The sequence below is a fragment of the Ipomoea nil genome, unplaced genomic scaffold (assembly GCF_001879475.1).
Source record: "Ipomoea nil cultivar Tokyo-kokei standard unplaced genomic scaffold, Asagao_1.1 scaffold1298, whole genome shotgun sequence".
Classification (NCBI taxonomy): Eukaryota; Viridiplantae; Streptophyta; class Magnoliopsida; order Solanales; family Convolvulaceae; genus Ipomoea; species Ipomoea nil.
The window spans coordinates 340,755-361,956 of record NW_017617726.1 but is presented as its reverse complement, the minus strand read 5'-3'; the positions used below and the strand labels follow the sequence as shown (position 1 = coordinate 361,956).

At 38.9% G+C, this 21,202-nt stretch overlaps 1 long non-coding RNA gene across 1 annotated transcript; it reads right to left on the bottom strand.

Moving 5' to 3' along the window:
- Positions 1-725: 725 nt before the first annotated feature.
- On the bottom strand, positions 726-19,309 carry LOC109184949. The gene is made up of 3 exons (XR_002054903.1): positions 19,298-19,309; positions 18,924-18,926; positions 726-815 (listed from the first exon to the last, which is right to left on the bottom strand). It is a non-coding gene; the product is annotated as an uncharacterized LOC109184949 (long non-coding RNA).
- Between the last annotated feature and the right edge of the window lie 1,893 nt (positions 19,310-21,202).

The following is a 21,202-nucleotide window of genomic DNA, read 5'->3' as shown; positions in this document are numbered from 1 at the left end:
TTTCTCAATAGTTTGAAAAAAGTATGTACACTTTATGATTTTAAGATGATTTTATAGTTAAATACATATATTAGGTGTGCAAAATATGGTGTTAAGTACCGTAGTCCGTAAAACAGAGACTCATAGCCAGAAGAACACAATAGTTATCTACAATAGTGTATGCCCATTTTAGATTGGTAAAATGATAGTAGAGAGTAATCGTACTAGATAATGAAACTCCTAGATCACTTAGAAATGGACAACAGAACCGATTTAAACTGTTTTAGATAGCGAAATTGACAGAATTGTTTGAGTTCTGGAGTATTAGACTGAACATTAGAAACTCTAGATCTAGCAAATTAACATATAAATGAAATTCTGGATGAGTAGCGTTGTTGAGCAAAACAATTGATAGAAAATTTATACCCTAAATAAAATAGATATGAAGCCCTAGATGAAGTAATCCGAAAAATAAATTAGTTCATAAATGTACTCTAGGAAAACCCTAGGTAAGTACAACTTTATGGACAAAACAGATTTTAAACTCAACAATCATAGCAATACCGTAGTTTTTATATCACCCGCCTGCGAAGAATACGTTACTTGAACCCAAAAAATCAAAGACATGCTAGATCAGTAAATGAAAGTTTTATATTCTTTTCAGTTAATAGTAGCTATGCTAGGTGGTAATAATAGGTTGACTTTTTTATACATTGTTTGTAGAATTTGTGTATTTTTTTATTTTTTTTGCAGGAGTCAAGAGATTCAAGTCTAAAATGGTGTCCTAATCAAGATCAAGATTGAAGGTTGAAGATTGAATCAAACTGGCAGTCAAGCTATTAATGGAAGAAGTTGAACCTAATCTTTATCCACAAAGATCTTTGCAATGTAAGACATGTGGGCATGATTTAAAAACTCTGCAGAAAATGTATTCTCCAGATTGCTAAGTCTACAGACTTAGGATACCATAAGGAAATATCGAATTTCAAGTATAAGTATAAATGCTACTTACATGGCAGTTTGATTAATACTAACTTATTGATTAAGTAGTAACATCAATATAGAACACACACAGAAAAGTACACACAATTCTTTGTAAGTATGTGATATAATATTTGATCATGCACATCAGGTTAACCATAATGTAGTATTACTGAAATCAACCAAATAAATTCATAAGGTTCAGAAATGCTTACATTTATCCAATGTCATCAACATTTTGTGTCTTTAGTTCTGTCCCCTTTTGTCATTTCTTCTTTGTTAACACTGAAGAAACATTATTTGTAGCTAAGTAATCATAAAACGAAATAAAAATCAAAATGAAGTAAATAAGACACCAAAGTAAAGAACACTCAGAAAATACGAAATCATTTCTTCTGTCATTTCTTCTTTGTCAACACTCAAGAAACATTATTTGTAGATAAGTAATTATAAAAATAAAAAAAAATCAGAATGAATTAAATAAGATACCAAAGTAAAGAACACTCAGAATTGAAGTAAATGAGAGACCAAAGTAAAGAACACTCAGAAATTTCTACTTACATTTAACCCAAGAGATCAGACACAGTTTGCAAGTGGACACATAAAGGCATATCAAAATCCAAAGAAATAAGGCAAATAGGGAAGAAAGCTAACATGAAAATCACTTGCCTACTTAAAACTCAAAATCAAGAAACAAACAAAATTTAACAAAACTTTATATGTAAAAAAAAAAAAAAAAAAAAAAAAAAAAAAAAAAAAAAAACAATTTGCTCAGAAAGAAAAAACATCTCTATCAATGAAATAAGGCAATATACTTTGAAAACATAAAGACTATACTTAAAACTCAAAATTAAGAAACAAAGATAAATATCACTAAATTAACAAAATTAAATATGTAAAAAAAAAAAAAAAAAAGTGGCTCAGAAAAAACAACTGCTCTATCAATCAATGATATTTAGAAGCTTAATTGTTATCATCAATGCCACAAATTAACAAATAAAGTGGATACTTCCTTTATATTGACACACACACACACACACACACAAATTCCAGCCTCACATTAAAAAGATCTTAAATGTTTTATGAATTTAGTGAAGTATGAGTATCAGAAAATATTTTCATCACATGTCATTTTCTGGAAAAAAAATGTTAGTATATAAATAATGGAATAGTATAAAGATTTATAATTTCAAAGCAGCTATATAACAAGTCTGTTTCTTCAACCATATAAATCCAACAAAAGTTAAATAACCGTTTCGACATACGATTCAATATTCTGTTCTAATTAATAATAGAATATACAATCAAGATCTGAAAAATATGATTAGTTTGAAATATTTTTAGGAAAATAAGGGACTGTAAAAACAAGAGTTCTACTAAATTAAACCAGAATACTTATCTTTATTGTGACGAATGTGTTTAATTGTTGAATTCCTATGCAATCTGTAAAAAAACAGATTTAGAAAAATTTTTAGGAAAAGACTAGAATAAAGAAACAACCATAGATCTACAACAATCAATAACACATTGATAATCACAAAGTAAGTAGATAAAAGTCAAATAATGAAGGTTACCAAAACATGCATCTGAATCAGGAGAATATAAAACCCTAGATCTATGATTAAGCTATTTTGGGGGTAAGTTCGTTAAACATAATCAGTGTGTAGTGTGTTGGTGGTTTTAGAGTAAAGAAATTCATAGAGATAAATTAATAAATTACACGAATTACAAAGATACACAATATGATTGTCAGATTATACATAGAAGAAAATACATACCTGCCTTCGAATTCACTTCCAAATTAGCTGTAGTTCAGTAATCGGAGCAGATTAGTGATGTTTTCACGTAAGCAATTTCAAAGAAATGGTAGCTATAGAGAGCAAGATCGAGAGAAGACGAGCAAGCTAGAGGAGATAGAGAGAAGAAGCACTCAAGCTCTGTCCGGACTGTCCATTCCATGTTCTTTTTTATTTATTTTTTATTTTAATAAATATATTAGCCTTCATATGCTGATTACACTTAGAAGTAGATTAAACCATTTACAATTGACACGTATTAGACTAATATATATTATATATACAAAGTGTATTATATATATATTGATGGATTTAATTAACCCGGGGGTGTGCCCGAATCAATAAATCCGGATAAGAACGTAATATAATAAGAATAATAAGCGAATAATATAGAACGATGTCGTAAAGGTCGCTGGGGACCGTATATTATATTAATTGCCGTAGTATTTGGCTATTACAAATATCTGATAGGACAAAGTGTGTAATAAGTGTAGAATATAGATTGAATCGCCCTTTGTTAGGACAAGGAGGGGAGTTTTTATACAAGCTAACCCCCCCCCCCCCCCCCCCAACCGCCTCCCCCTAAATCGGGGGTGGTTAGATCTCACTTTGACCGGGCCCGGGCGGACCGGGTCGGGTCGGGTCCCGAGCTCGGGTAGGACCGAGCTCCCCAACCCGAGCTCCGCGTAGGTCGGCTCGGGTCCGGGCACTTCCATGGTGCTCCGGGTCTGTGTTGGTCTCGGGCACCTGCATGGTGCCCTGGGTCCGTGTTGCTCTTGGGCACCTCCGTGGTGCCCCGGGTCCGCGTTGCTCTCGGGCACCTCCTTTGTGCCCCGGGTCCGTGTTGCTCTTGGGCACCTCCATGGTGCCCCGGGTCCGTGTTGCTCTTGGGCTCCACCATGGTGCCCCGGGTCCATGTTGCTACCCCGGGTCGGGTCGTGGGTATAATATATCCATCATGAGTCCCCCACTCTCTTCGTTGCGAGTAGGAGTCAACGAATGAGAGTAAATATCCGGACCCGACCTCCATATGCGAATGTAGCCGAACACACCATGGCCGAGGTGCCTTGTGCCGAGGCGTCTTGAGTCGAGGTGTCTTGGGCCGCTCCACCTCCTTGCTCCGCTCCCCCCGGGTCGGTTTGCTCCGCGCCCCGACCTTCCTCACGCACGTGGCCCGAGCTCAAAGTAGCCGACCTTGTTCTCCGTTAGTGATGTACTAGACTTGGATGTTTTTTGAATATTTTGAATGAACAATTGGCTCCTTTGCTTTGGTGACGTGATGGTTGCCACATTTTACCTGTTACTGCCTTTCTTTGGGATACTTGTGTTTTTTTGTTTTTTTTTTGCCACCCCGGCACCAGCCGAGGCGGGCCTCGGCAGCTCGCCGAGGTAGACTTCGGCAACGTGCCGAGCTGGGAGTTAGGCCTAATTTTTTTTTTTTTTGTCCATGTGTTAGCCTCTTCAACATAGTCCTACAAGACCGTGTCATTGGGCTCTCCCGTTGGGGTTGGTACGCGAGGTCGGACCTCGTACCCCCTTAGGGTACGTTTAGGGGTGTGCAAAACCCGAAAATTCCGACCCACCTGACCGACCCGAAACCCGACGGGCGCATCCGTGCCGCGAACCGTATCCGAATACCCAACCCGAACCGAGGCTACGCTATTAGACAGATGCAAGGGGTTCGGGTGGGAGGCATTAAACGCCACCCGAACCCGTCCGATTACCCGACTAAACCCTAGGGGTTTTTTCCGCTATATAATATGATGTCGTTTGGTGTATGTATATATATCACTCATTTCATTGAGCGCAGACGAGCTCTCAGTTCACTCTTGACTCTTCTAGACTTCTCTCAATCTCTCATCTCTCGACTCTCGTTCTCTCTTTCGCTCTAGTCTTTGAGACTTTGAGTCTTAGACTCTTAGTGTCTTACTCTCTAAGACTCTGAGAGTCTTAGTCTCTGTTTGTTAGTCTGGTGGAAGCCCTATTCGGAGACTCGGAGTAGCGACTGGCGGAGTGGTGGAACGGTGGAAGCCCTAGACCCTAGTCCGATCACCGGAGTCTGGTGGAACTGTGGAACGGTGGAATAGTGGATTCGAAGCCCTTTGTTCTCGAGGGATTAAATTTGAGAAACGAAGTAATTACTAAACCCTATTTACATTTCCATTATAGATTATTGTGTATTTGTCTTCTTGATTAGGGTTTCTAATTTTTATGATTATGTGGAATGTGATACTTGTAAATCCGTTGAGAAGTTCCGGATTGCATGCCACTAGTCCTTTGAGTTTGAATTTGTGAATTGTGTGATTAGGGTTTCTAATTTGTAACGTAAATATGTGGACTCACTGGACTATGATACTTGTAAATCCGTTGAGAAGTTCCGGATTGCATGTCAGTAGTTCTTTGAGTGTGAATTTGTGAGTTTGATTAGGGTTTCTAATTTGTAACCTAATCTGTGGACTCACTGGACTATGATACTTGTAAATCCGTTGAGAAGTTCCGGATTGCATGTCAGTAGTTCTTTGAGTATGAATTTGTGAATTGTTTGATTAGGGTTTCTAATTTGTAACCTAATCTGTGGTGGAAGCCATACTACCCTAGCCCCTTGCCAGTTGCCACTGTGTGTTAAATACTGAAATCCATATAAATGTTAAGCATGATGGTATTTGTGTGGAAGCCATATATAAATGTGGGAGTGTGTCTTGTACTCATGTGTGACTGAAATCCATATAAATGTGGGAGTGTGTGACTGAAATCCATATAAATGATGAGCATATAAAGTAGCATACACCTACTTAGCTTGAATGCTTGATTATGGATTTCATTGTAAATTGTAATTTGTAAGTTGTTAGTTACTTAGTTGTAAGTTGTAACTGTGAAAATGTGAAATTATAAGTTTATGGATATGTGACCCTTAAATCATTTATGTGCAATTCTGCATACATGATGAAATGTTCAATTCACTGAATTTTGCCTGTTTAACACTTTAATTGATACATGTGTGTATGTGACAAAGGCCATTCTCTGTTGATGATTTTGAATGAGTGATTTCCCATTCTGTGTCACTGATACTTTCCCCTTTTTAGATGGAAAGTGTTAGTGGTGTAGAGACTGTTACTGGTGTATCTGGAACACAACCTGAGTTGGAAGCACCTGCTGTAGAGACTGTTACTCCTCAGTCTCAGCAGCCTTTGCCTCCACCTGTTCCAAAGAAAAGGAAAGAGGATGAATCCAGGGTTGGGATCACTTTGAAAAGATCAAAGACAGTGAGGGCATTGTCATCAAAGGAAAATGTATATATTGTGCAAAAGTGTATTGCTGTGAGAGCAAGAAACATGGGACTTCTTCTCTCAGACTTCATGTGGTAAACTGCCTTAAAAATCCTCACTCTAAGGAGACAAGGCAGTCCCTACTCACATTCCAACCTGCACCTTCTTCTGCTGGAACTCAAAGTAGTGAAGGAACTGAAGGGGTGTTGGGTACTTGGGTGTTTGATCAAGACTTGATAAGGAGAGCCTTAGCTGAGATGATTATTTTAGATGAACTTCCTTTTAGGATTGTTGAGGGACAGGGTTTTAGAAAGTTTGTTTTAGTTTGCTGTCCTAGGTTTAAAATCCCTTCAAGATGGACTATCAGTAGGGACATTTTCAAGATATTTTCTGATGAGAGGGTCAACTTGAAGAAGTTTTTTAGGACTAGCAGTCAGAGGGTAAGTATCACAACTGATACTTGGACCTCAGTCCAGAGAATAAACTACATGTACATAACTGCACATTTCATTGATAGTGAGTGGAAGCTGCAAAAGAAGATTATTTCATTTGTTCCTATATATTCCCACAAGGGGGAAAGTATTGCAAAGGCTTTAGAGAGTTGCCTTTTGGACTGGGGTCTAAAATCAGTGTTTAGTGTGACAGTAGATAATGCTTCCAGCAATGATACTGCCCTAGGATTCTTGAAGAAGAAGTTGGGCTCTTGGGGTTGTACTGCTGTTAGGTGTAAGTATTTGCACATGAGTTGCATTGCTCACATTCTTAACTTGGTGGTACAGGATGGGTTGAAAGAATGTGACAGTTCTGTTAAGAAAGTCAGGGATGCTGTTAGGTATGTGAGGAGCTCACCTGCTAGGTTGCAGAAGTTTAAATCACTAGCTGATCTAATTGGGGTGGAAGCTAAGAATTCTCTGTGTCTAGATGTCCCTACAAGGTGGAATTCCACATATATGATGCTTAATACTGCATTACTGTTTCAGAAGGTATTTGAAGCCTATGATGATCATGACAGTTCATTTAAATCTGATTTGGGTGGAAGTGTACCTGATTTCTTAGATTGGGAATCCATTCAATCTTTGGTTATGATTCTAAAATCTTTTTATGAAATGACTGTTAGGATTTTTGGATCATTGTATGTGACTTCTAATACCTTCTTCTCTGAGATTTCTGATTTGTCTTGCTTGTTGAAAAATATGGAGGAAGCTACAGAAGATAGTGTTAAACTGATGGGTAAAAATATGAGGGCAAAATTTGATAAGTATTGGGGTGACCCTGAAAAAATGAATTTTTTGATATTCTATGCAAATATCTTAGACCCCAGGGACAAAATTGAGTATATGCCCATTCAGTTTAACCAGTTATATGGTGAGGACAAGGGTAAAACAATGTTTGATAAGGTGATTGTTGGCCTTAAGGAGTTGTTTGAAGATTATGTTGCATGCTTCCCTGTCCAGTGTGTTGAACAATCTGAAAAATTTTCTCCCTCAATAACAATATCTGATTCAGTTTCTGTTGGGAGACCTCAATCATTACTGAAATCTCAGATTAAGAAGCAAAAATTGGTGAGTGGGGATTTGTCTAGGAAAAAAACTGAGTTGGAAGTGTATCTCTCTGAGGTTATTGTGGATGAGGATGATTCATTTGACTTTCTAAGATGGTGGAAGCAACAATCTGAAAGGTTCCCTGTCTTATCTAAAATGACAAGGGATATTCTAGCTGTTCCAATATCAACTGTTGCTTCAGAATCAACATTCAGTACAAGTGGAAGGGTACTTGATGCCTTTAGGAGTTCCCTAACTCCTAGAATTGTTGAGGCATTGGTGTGTGCGCAGGATTGGCTAAGGTTAAGCAACCAACCAATCTCAATTGAAGAAAATATTGAAGATGTTGAAAGGATTGAGAAAGGTATATACTTCTAACTTCCAGCAATGATCTGTTTAATTGTTTAAGTTTTAATTTCCATTTTGTTTTTGTACTGCAGAGTTGTGCTGCACATCCAGCACTGGAATTGGAATGCCTACAATTGTTGTATGTTTACTTATTTACTTATTTGATTTGTGATTACTTATTTACTTATTTGATTTCATGATAAATTTATGCCTCTGTATCAGTGTATCATGTATGTGTATCAATGATTCAAATCAATGTCCCTCGTGAGGCTGGGAAGTTGGAACTGGAAACTGGAAAGTGCTCATGGCTAGGTAACATTTTAAATGTTGCTGCCATTGAGCTCAGGTATCAGTATAAGTACTGACTAAATGTCTAAATGTGACTTCTGACTTCTAACTCACTATACTTATAAGTTATACCTGTATAAATGTTCATTATTGTGCTATGATGATGCTACCACCATGTTCGTCCAGGCTCGACCTCTTGAAATCTTGAATTCGGGCTATTTTTGAGATATGTTCCGGGGCCCCTTGGGCGAGCTTGGATAACATGTCAGCATCTGTGATCTGGTCTCGGGGTACCCGTAGGGCCTCGTAATTGATCAGCTGCCCCAGTAGCTGGAGCACCACGTCCCGGTACCTCCTCATTCTTTCATCACTTGCTTCAAATTCACCTGTGACCTGTCTCACCACGAGTCTAGAGTCACATCGGATTTTGAGCTTCTCCGCCCTCATATTTAGTGCGAGGCGGAGCCCCCCCAGGAGTGCCTCATACTCGGCCTCGTTGTTGGATAATTTGAACGCGAAGCGGAGGGCGTAGTAGACCACTGGATATAGAACACGCTTGAGCTGGTACAGCAGCTCTCAATAAGAGCACCAATGATGGATTTAATTAACCCGGGGGTGTGCCCGAATCAATAAATCCGGATAAGAACGTAATATAATAAGAATAATAAGCGAATAATATAGAACGATGTCGTAAAGGTCGCTGGGGACCGTATATTATATTAATTGCTGTAGTATTTGGCTATTACAAAGATCTAATAGGACCAAGTGTGTAATAAGTGTAGAATATAGATTGAATCGCCCTTTGTTAGGACAAGGAGGTGAGTTTTTATACAAGCTAACCCCCCCCCCCCCCCCAACCGCCTCCCCCTAAATCGGGGGTGGTTAGATCTCACTTTGAGCGGGCCCGGGCGGACCGGGTCGGGTCGGGTTCCGAGCTCGGGTGGTGCCGAGCTCGGGTAGGACCGAGCTCCCCGACCCGAGCTCCGCGTAAGTCGGCTCGGGTCGGGGCACCTCCATGGTGCTCTGGGTCCGTGTTGGTCTCGGGCACCTCCATGGTGCCCCGGGTCCGTGTTGCTCTTGGGCACCTCCATGGTGCCCCGGGTCCGCGTTGCTCTCGGGCACCTCCCTTATGCCCCGGGTCCGTGTTGCTCTTGGGCACCTCAGTGGTGCCCCGGGTCCATGTTGCTCTTGGCCTCCACCATGGTGCCCCGGGTCGGGTCGTGGGTATAATATATCCATTATATATATATATATATATATATATATATATATATATATATATATATATATATATATATATATATATATATATATATACCTCTATTTGTGGTTTGAAACCATTTGATTAATAATTATGCAATTATTTAATGTTTAACCTCTAATTTTTTTTTCCTGTGTACATGTTATGGGATTATCTTCTCATAAAATGAAAAAAATCAAACAACATCAACTCATTTATATATGATTTTATTGATTTTAGGTTATGGGATGCATTATTCGGTTAGTTTTGGGCTGATTATTTGTTTTTAAAAAAAATGAAAAAAATAAAACTATGACCAATAATTTATTATATTAAGTAATATATTTATTTATTATATATTATGAAATAACATTTATATTGATTTATTTTTATATACTGTTAATTTAATATATATATATATATATATATATATATATATATATATATATATATGTGTGTGTGTGGTGTGTGTGTGTGTGTGTGTGTGTGTGTGTGTGTGTGTGTGTGTGTGTGTGTGTGTGTATATATATATATATATATATATATATATATATATATATAATTTCTTTTTATTGGTTAAGTTTTTTCTAAATTGAAAAATAAAATGAATTAAATTCATATATTTTTATACTATATTTAGCATTATTGTATAAACTTTTTTGAATTAAATTCATATACTTTTTTTACTATATACAATAATTTTTCTGTATCGCATGTGAATTTGTTTTAGAAAAAGTTTGTCTTTAATAATGGTCAAATGTACGCAGCACTTTTTAGAATAAGTAATTTAAGGAGATTAGAAATTTTGATTTGTGGAGATAATGAAATTTATAAGTACGACTAAAAATTCCGTATAGAAATTTTCAATAATGTGTAATACAATTTCATTATTAATTATTATTTAATAATTTTTCACTATACATATTTTCTTCATTTATTATTATTATTATTATTATTATTACTATTATTATTATTATTATTATTATTTATAGCCGCATCGCACGGGTGCAAATACTAGTTTTATTTATATGACTATGCAATCATGTATGAACAACTACTTCAATTCAACCTCATCTAGTAAGTGATCTACTTGAATGTAACGTTGGAGTGGGGCCTCTTTGCCGTTGGAATTCAGGGAAGCCAGAAGCTAACATCATGGTCAACAACTAACTATTAGGTGCCACGACACCTATGCTATTATATATATATATATATATATATATATATATATATATATATAATCATTGGGAGTTTTTTTTTTTTTTTTTTTTTTTTTTTTTTTTTAAGACATCATTAGGAGTTATATAGCCAGTTTTGGACTGATATAGTATGAATTTAAAGGTGCTTCTTATAATTAAGACTTATATATTCAGGACATCTCAATTCTAGATTAATAATAAAAAAAAAAGTTGCATAAACTAAAAATTTCCATTAATATTTGACATAGTAATTTCTTTTACTTATTAGTGATTATCATGAATTGGTCGATTCTACCCATATACTGATAACAAATTTTAGTGATCGTTCCCTAATTGATCCGGCAAAAGAAAGAAAATGAAAAGAAAAATTCTTTAACAATTAATGCTGAATTACTGCCTTAAAAAACTGACAAGTAATTTAAGCTTTTGTACTAGCTACCAACGTAAGTACGTAACTAACAACTCTAGTACATGCATACATTGGATTCTTGAGTTGATGTTGCAATACGGATGAAGGTCCATTGTAGTAGATTCATAGCAATTTTATTTTTTATTTTTTAAACTAAACATGTAAAAGAATAAAAAATTTTAAATTAATCCAATAATACTAGTTCATCTTTATCTTTATATATATAATAAAACAGAATCTAACCACAAAATTTTTCCTCCAAAATGTGAATGCATTTTGATAGAAACAAGATTAACAAGTATGAATGCATTAATCGTGTGGGTAGATTTATTTATACATACTTAGTAATTGTTCCCTGTGATGCACGAACTATTATTAATTTAACAAATTTACCATTAAATTTTTTACTTTCTCTGAATTAGCAAAGAAAGTAATGGTTGTGGAAACAGAAAAACGTACTTGAAATCTTGAGCTCAGAATTAGTTTGATTAAAAATGAAGTATAACTATAGAATGTAATATTTAATCTTTAAAAGTTTAATTATACTATTATTATGTTGATTTTAAAACCAGGACTATGTGGTCCAATGGTATCCGGGTTGGACTTCCATTTGGAAGATTATAAGTTTGAGCCTCAGTGGAGGCGTTATTGGTTCTTTGTGTTTTCAGTAGGTTGAGAAAGTATATGAACAGATACTACAATGTAATAGAGCCAGTAACATTCAAAAAAAAATGTTGATTTTAAAGTTTATTGTTACTTGTATTATTATTTGAATTTGAATTTTTTTTTGAAAGAAATTTAAATTTGAAATAACTACTTTTTTTTTAGGAAGAGGATACCGAATTAAATAAAATGCCTCCACTGAGGCTCGAACCTATCAATAATATAACTAACGTATTTAAATAAAACTTGTAAATAAAATAACAGGCGATATTTGTCGAAAATCTCTACCAAAAACTTATTCATTTTGAAAAAGATTTTTTTTTTTTTGAAAATTATATGGTACTTTATTAAAAATAGGCCGAAATAATGTTTGGTGGGAGCAAGTCCCAATACATAGCAGCAGATTGCTGATAAGCAGTAGTAGCTAAAGCATGAGCTAAATAATTGTCTAATCTAGGAATTAAATGAAACGAGCAAGACTGAAATAAAGATGCAGTCAGCATGCAGCTGTCAATGGCATAGCCTAGGTACGTACGCAACGCAACGGTTGGTGTGGTAAGATAGCGGTGTAGCGTTAGACAATCCGTGTACATCTCGACATTCTGTTCTCCCCGATCCCTCAACCATGATAGAGCCTCCTTGCATGCCAATGCCTCGGCCATAAGCGGCGAGGTACAGTTCCGGAGTGGTCCGGCATAAGCCGAAATAAAACCTCCGATCCATTCGTGTCTACTAGAACAGCTCCACCCCCAGCTTGGCCTGTCTCTGGCAAGAATCCCGCGTCGACATAACAAATTCTCTTGGGCGGTCCATATTGCGGCTCGGCAGTGTGCATCTCGGCGTGGTGCAGTTCGGCGTCCTCCTGCACCAAATGTGGTTCGGTCGGTAGCGAAGCAGCACGGGCTACGGGCGGTGGATGTGCCCGAGTCCATGATTCCTTGGCTGCAGCGGCAATCCTGAGTATGGTGGTCGGCCTCGGTAACTTTGCTTCCCAAACCGCCCCATTCCTTGCTCTCCATATATTGTAAAGGATTGCTGCTGCATATAATATTCCATCAGAATCTAAAACATTTAAAAGTTCACCAAACCAAACATGAAAAATATTTGTGTCAATGTTGGGGATCGTAAGGTTGGATTGTTCCCAAATGTTCTTTGCAAATTCACACAACACTAGGGCATGCATTGTGTGTTCTTGAAATACTCCACACATGGCACAATGTGGATCCACATCCACTCTCTTTATAAGCAAATTGGTTGTGGTAGGCAAAATATCACTAATGGCTCTCCATAGGAACATTTTCCATTTTGGGGGGATTTTGAGCTTCCATAAGTCCAACCATTTTGCAAATGTCCCATTATTCTCCTGATAATTTCCAACAATTAGCCTGTACCCACTTTTAACAGAATATATTCCCTTTGGGTCTCCATGCCAGTACCAATTGTCATCGTAATCTGGGGAAACAGGTATTTTCATAATATTCACCACATCATTGTGTTGGAATAAGTCTGTTAAAATTGAGGGATCCCATGTGCCAGTTTGTTGATCAATCAAACCTGCCACTCTGGCCTCCTGCAGCTGTGTTGGCATTTCCGTTTGTATCATAGGGTCATGATCATCTTGTAACCAGGGGTGAGCCCATATGAGTGTAGACTCCCCGTTACCAATTCTGCGCCTTACCCCACTGCAAACTATACTCTTCGCTGCCATAATACTCCTCCACCAGAAACTAGGATTATGTCCTATCTGTGCATCAAAAAAAGATCCCTTAGGGAAATATCGGGCCTTATACACACGAGCCACTAAAGATTCAGGTTTAGTCAACATCCGACATGCCTGTTTTCCCAACATTGCTAGATTAAACGCACGTAAGTCCTTAAAACCCAATCCTCCATATTTTTTCGGGATACACAACTTATCCCAAGCCTTCAAATGTATTCGCCTGTTAGTTCCAGAATCCCACCAATATCGATTCATAGTTCTCTCCACTGCCGTACACACAGATATAGGCAGCAAAAAAACACTCATTAAAAACGTAGGCATAGACTGTGCTACTGTTTTCAACAGAATTTCCTTACCTGCCTGTGTTAGCAGCTTTTTATTCCACGATCCAATCCTTTGGCGGATTTTGTCTTCAATATATTCAAAAACTGCTTTCTTGTGTCTTCCAACAAAAGAGGGGAGTCCTAAATACTTGCCAAAATTCGGGGCCTGTGTCACTCCCAGAATCTGAGCCACATTTTCCCTATCAGTCATACTTGTGTTTTTACTATAACATATGCTTGACTTATGATAGTTTACTGTCTGCCCTGACAGATCCTCGTACACAGATAGGCATCTTTTGATTTCACTTGCTTCCTCCACATTAGCTTTAAAGAATAAGAAGTTGTCATCTGCAAAGAATAAGTGAGAGATTGGGGGAGCACCTCTGGCTACCCTGCACCCATGTAATGACCCCACAGTATGTGCCTGCTGTAGCAATAGAGACAGACCTTCTGCACAAATAATGAATAGATATGGGGACAAAGGATCCCCTTGCCTTAAACCACGTGTTGGCATAATAGGATCACATCTTGAGCCATTCACCAGAATATTGTAAGAAACTGAGGTTACACACTTCATAATCAATTCCACCCATCCACCATGAAACCCCAAAGCCAGCATCATCTTTCTAAGGAAAGACCATTCCACACGATCATATGCCTTCGCCATATCCAGCTTAAGAGCACTCCATCCCCCCACTCCACATTGTTTCCTATTCAAAAAATGTCCCACCTCCGCAGCTAATAGGATATTATCTGTTATTAGTCGATCTGGGATGAAGGCACTTTGTGACTCCGAGATTATTTCCTCCATCAATGGCTTCATTCTGTTAGATAACATTTTCGCCATGATTCTATAAATCACATTACTGAGAGCTATAGGGTGCAGGTCAGTCACTAATTCAGGGGTGTTTTTCTTAGGGATCAGAACAATATCAGTATCAGTCAAACCAGGTGGGAAATCACAGGATTCAACACAATTCACAACGAAGCTTGCCACATCCCCCCTACCACATCCCAAAATTGCTGATAAAAACCCGAATTCATTCCATCCGGGCCTGGTGCCTTATCTGGGAACATTGCAAATAGTGCATTCTTAACCTCCTCCACCTCAAAGGGTCGTAACAACGACTCATTCTGTGCCTGAGTGACTCGCGGATTAACCCCCTCAAAGAAATCCTCCCCAGTTCCCGGTGTTCCAGAGGAGAAAATACTATTAAAATATTGCATAATAACACTTTTCATAGGCTCCCCCTCTACCCACTCCCCATCATCATTCATTAATCTAGAAATATTATTCTTCTTTTTTCGGTGAGAGGCGTACCTGTGAAAAAATTTCGTATTAGCATCCGCTCCCTTGAGCCAGTGTTGCTTGGCTCTCTGCCTCCAGTAGGCATCCTCCTGGGCTTCAGTGCAGCTCAGTTGCTGTTCCAGGCGTTGGAACTCTGCCAGCGAGGCCAGGTCAATACGCCCCCTCAGTCGCTGCTGTTCCCTTGTCAGCTCTTTAATTCGTTTCCCGTACTTGTGATACCGGTCTCCACCCCATCGTGTTAACCGGTCCCCACAGTACTGAATACAGCTTTGCAAGCCCTGCCCCCTTCCCTCCTGCCAAGACTGCTCAACCACATTCCTGCACCCCTCATCATGCAACCATGCCATCTCAAACCGGAAACCCCTCCTACCAGGTCCACTCCTCCCTAAGGACTCATGGATTCCCAGAAAGAGGGCCGAATGATCTGATTTCCGAGTCCTCAAATTCATCATCCTGGCCCCAGTTACCATGCTACGCCACTCATTTGTTACCAGAACTTTATCAAGCCTCTCCTCCATCCAATTCTCCGTCCCCTTCCCCTTTTCCCACGTATACAGATATCCATGCATAGGCATCTGGGCGAGGCCACAGTCGTCAAGAGCTTCCCCAAAACCGCGTAGGAGGCTATTCGGATGTGGATTCCCCCCTCTCTTCTCATACTCATATAACAAATCATTAAAATCTCCAATAACCACCCACGGGAGGTCAGATCTGGCCGATAATGTTCTCAAGAGATCCCATGACTTAGCGCGTCTTGTTCGTTCGAAAAAACCATAATACCCCGTCATTCGCCATTCTGGATATCCAGTGATAGTTACCTCAACATCCACATAGTTCGTTGAGTAACTTAACAGTCGTGCCGTACTATTCTTCTTCCACAATAGCGTTATACCACCACTCAAACCATCACTATCAACATAAAACAGGCCTTCGTAACCGATTTTGACACGAATCCGCTCTGCGTCATCGCGCCCCACCTTAGTCTCCATCAGAAATACAAAGTCGGGTTGCTTACGGGACACCATGTCCACAATCTCATGAACTGTCCGTGGATTACCCAAGCCACGGCAGTTCCAGCTGAGGGTACTCATTGATCCAGGCGGGTCTGGAGACCAGATCCCGCCTGCTGCAAGTTTTTTGAAAATTCGGTCATAACAACATCCCCTTCTACACCCACCCGTCCTTCATCACTGATCTCTTCTCGGCGCCGCTTGGCAACCGCCACCACCTCCGCCTCTACGGCCTCAGTGGCCCGATTCCCACTACCCGGAAGCCGCCCTTCGGACACAAGTGGAGCTTGCGGCTTCCGCATGTTTGCATGTCGTCCGGTCGGCAACAGCCAACTTCCGCCTACCGGCCTGGGGCCACAACTCCCCCCCCGCCCGCAATTCCGGGCCATACAAGTACTCGTCGACCGGCACCTTCGAATCCCTCGCCCCACGGCAAAACTGATACGAATATCCGAGCAACCCACAGAAGTAACAATATGTATGTAAACGTTCATACTTGAACGTGACCCAGCAACTTGTTTTGTCCCGTTTAATGAAATTCATTCGTCTCTTTAAGGGCTAATCAACAGGCAACGAAACCCTAATACGGTGGAACACCTTCCATGGCACATTGTCATAACGATCATCACTCTTAAAAAAGCTGCCCAAGAAATTTCCAATCTGCTCCAGAATCCGGCTGGACGAGTAACCCTTCGGTAGTCCATGTAATTGAACCCATAGATCGACCGTATCCAGAACTATATCCACCGGCATGACTCCGTCCGGGACTTGCTTACACACCAGCGTGCTATTATCGAAAGACCAGGGTCCCTCGTTCAGTACTCGTTCCATGTCAGTTATATGATGGAAAACAAACAGGAAACGACCAGGTTCTATCTCCGTGGCCTCGACTCCGCTCACCGGTTGCCATACCGAAGCCAAGACCTGGCTCATGAATTCCAACCTGACAAGCTTCCGTGTCAAGAACCTCCCCACAACACACCAACATTCCTCCACAACGCCGGTAGGCTCGACGTCATCCGTCTCTGCATCCGGCATGAACGCCGACGCTTCCTCCTCCAACACGATATCCGCCCACCTGGCCGTAAGTCCCGCGACTTCTGGCACGACTGAAGACGACGCCATCACGCTACACCGGCTGCTACGCTGCACAAATTGGAAATCTTCGCAAGAAACCGTCGATGGATCGACAAGAAACACCTAGAGAAACCCTAGGTAGAAAGAAACCCTAGAGAGAGATATTATGTGTTTATTTTGAAAAAGATTATTTATGTATGAACTATATTTATTTTATATCTAATTTCTCCTCTTTATATATGTTAGGATATAAATATTGTATGGCTCAAATTCATACATTAAGACCACTCGCCATGCAGTTTTTCTCCATTTCCCACGTCCCTCACAATTGCCGCAATAATCTCCCGCATAGCATGTGCTAATGGCGTTTTTTTTTTCTTCTCATTTAGAATGTATAAATAGCATGTTTGTTTTGCTTTGTAAATCACCTCTTATAAATATCATTTGAATTCATTCTACTTCCTTTCTTTCTTCACGTAGCTTATATATATATATATATATATATATATATATATATATATATATATATTTGTAATTCTCTTTTGAGATTAATATATATATTTATTATATCTTATCCCAATTTAGCAACTTCTTATTTTGTCATTTATATAATTTTCTTCATTTATATAATTTTCCTATTATTTAACTTCTATAATTCTCAATTTTCGATTCTTCGCTTCTGCATTATTCCGTTATATTCCTAACAATATATGTGGAGTCAAATTAATTATAATTGAGGTTTAAATGAATATATACAAAAAATATATTAAATATAAAATTTTACCAATAAATTTGAACACAATAAACTTTTTTCCATACCTTATTATGCTTTAATATATATATATAGATAGAGATAAAGCTATAATAATAAAATATAATTTATAAAATATAAATACACATAATAACTTCAAAAAATATGTATAAATACATCTACCCACACAATTAACGCATTCACACTTTGGAGGGAAAATTTTGTGGCTAGATTCTGTTTTATTAAACTTTGGAGAGGTTTTTCATACTTCATTATGCTTTAATATATATATATATATATATATATATATATATATATATATATATATATATATATATATATATATATATATATATATATATATATATATATATATATATATATTAAGGATCAAATGAGTACTCATCCTTAGGTGAGGACGTGAGAATTAATCTTAGCCATGAATTTTGTTCAGATGTGTGGATGTGATTTTATTTTTTTTCTTTCCTTTTTGCATGGTAGGGATTTTTTAGTAAATGAGTTTATTTATCTTTCCTAGTTTTAATTAGATTAGTTTTATTATGCATATTTTTTGGATGAATAATTAAGGTAATGTAGGATTCCTCTAATCATTTCCGTTTCACAGTCTTTCTCGTCTGGCGTCATTTTTCTTCTGAAGTTTCCCAAGCTTTCTTTCATTCTTCGGTATTTTGTGGAGATTGGTTGTTGCTATGGAGTCAACATGTATGTCATTGTGTCCATCGTTATTCATTGTTTATATAATCAGTGTCGTGGTGTACTGTATTTGTGATTTCCGGGCTCGTATGCAATTTTCATTTGTTTTCATCTTTTTTTTTTTAGCGTGTTAGCAAGTTTAGGTACTGTATAGTTTGTTTTTTTTTTTTTTTTTTGTTTTACTGGGTTGTTGTGTTGCTGTGTGTGTCGTTGTTGACTGTATTTGTGCATTTATGAAGTGTAGCTGAGTTTATTCGGCTCGTTTGTAGTTATGATTTATTTTTTCCTCTTTTTTATTTATCATGTTACCAACTTTTGTAGTTGGTCATGGGGTTGTGTGCGATCGGTGGTAGAAATACGTAAGATGGGTGTGTAGTTCACCTAAATTTAACGTGTTTTGAGGAACAAGTTATGCTCGTCTATGTAATGTAGTGACAGTTGTTGGAAAAATAGCTTAAAATGACATAAAATGGCATGTTAAGTGGCTATTTTTGTGGTACAATTATCAGTGGGGTCCACTTCCGATTTGGGTCGGATCAAAGTGGATTCGGATACTTCGTAGTGAGACGAAGAGATTGATATATTGTACGCTCAAAACGGATAATGGGTGAATGAGATATTGATTCTCAAAGTAGACCCATTTGAGTTGGAAAATGAAGGGAAAAAGTGAGCTTTTGTCCCACATTGCTTTGGAATGAAGATTTTCCCCCCTTATATACAAGAGCTCTTTTGAAGCTTGTAGAATTGTATAGCATAGAGGCTCTCTCGCACGGGGGCAGGGGTGGGGGGGTGCAAATCAAATTCCAACTAGCAGAGATTGAAAAAGGCTTGACACAAGCCCGAGCTCGTGTGCGCCGGCACCTGCGGGCACGAATGTCGTCCGGAAATTGGCTGGCCTTGCGGGCTAAGTTATGCCAAACTCCGGAATAATTTTCCAACACAATGCCACTAGGTTGGCCAAAACTGGAGCAGTTTCGGCCAAACTGCCATCCAAGTCTCGGCCCCGGAGTAATTTTCCAACACAATGCCACTAGGTTGGCCGAAACTGGAGCAGTTTCAGCCAAACTGCCATCCAAGTCTCGGCCATGGGCCGAAACTGTGGTCTCGGCCAAAGGAGGCCGAGACGAGACAAGGCACCAAGGCCGAAACTTCCAGTTTCGGCCTGATGGTCGAAACTGGAAGTTTCGGCCTACACGAACCTGTACTGCTTTCTGTGACCGTTGGGTTCAATTCTTACTGTTACGGAATTAATTCCAATCTTTATTTTTGAATTGAAACCCATGGTAAATGTTGCTGTTACAAGGTGTAGTGGGGGGTGCCTTAAAGTGCCTCATTAAAAGCTATTGGCTCCTTCACCCCTATATAAGAGAGGTAGTGAGAAGCAGATTTTTACAACACTACAGCACTATCACTGTACATGAAATATTGTTTTCCAGCCTCAAAATTCTGCTTCTACTCCCTTTCTTTGCCAACTGTGTTCATAACCGCGTCTTGCTCGCCGGATTCTTTGTTTGAATGCTCAAACACTGAATCATAGCAAGTTTTATCCTGGGAAGCCTAGGCCACAACGCTCCTAGCATCTTTGGGAGGTGGCAAATAAGGTTTTAAGGAAAAAGTGCTCACTCGACTCTTGCAAAAACCCAACACCAAACACTAGCCATTTTTCTTCATCTTTTCTTCCCTTCTTTCCAGAAAATAATAGTCAATTTTATTTGATTATTATTTGTTTTCCTACCAACGGTTCCAACAGTCTTAAAACCTTATATATTTGTTTTCCCGTTGGTGGTCTTCTCCGAATTTCCTTGAAGAAAATGGAGCATCCCGTACTGCCAATTTCTGGGGAGGATAATGTTGTTGCGGACAACAATGGAAGAAATGGCAACAATAATGTGGTTGCGGATAACAGTGGAGGGAATGGCAACAATGTTGCTAATTCCCAAGCTACACCAGTGAACGTTGGTTCACAAGATGGTGGGAGCACTGAGGGATATATTCCCATGTCTCGGGTACCTTCGGTACCGAGTTGTTCGGCTGAAAAGCCGGAGAAATTCACCGGTGTTGGTTCGAACTTCAAGAGGTGGCAACAGAAGATGTTGTTCTACCTAGCAACTCTCGGCCTGGCAAGGTTCTTGTCCGAGAGTGTTCCCGAGTTGAAGGAACAAGATGCACAATCCGTGATGGCGGTTGACTATTGGAAGGATTCGGACTTCCTTTGCCGAAACTACATCCTGAATGGATTGTGTGACACGCTATATGATGTATATCGAAAGATAAGCACATCAAAAGCGTTGTGGGAAGCTTTGGATCATAAATACCGAAGTGAGGATGCCGGCTCAAAGAAATTTGTAGTTGGCCGATTCCTCGACTTCAAAATGGTTGATTCGAAGACCGTGCTAAGTCAGGCAGAAGATTTGCAATTAATCTTTGATGAGATCCGTGACGAGGGCATGGTGCTAAGTGAAGCCTTCCAGGTGGGATCTGTGATCCATTTGTTGCCTCCAGGGTGGAAGGACTTCAAGAACTACCTTAAGCATAAGCGAAAGGAGATGAATCTGGAGGACCTGATCCAACGACTCAGGATTGAGGAA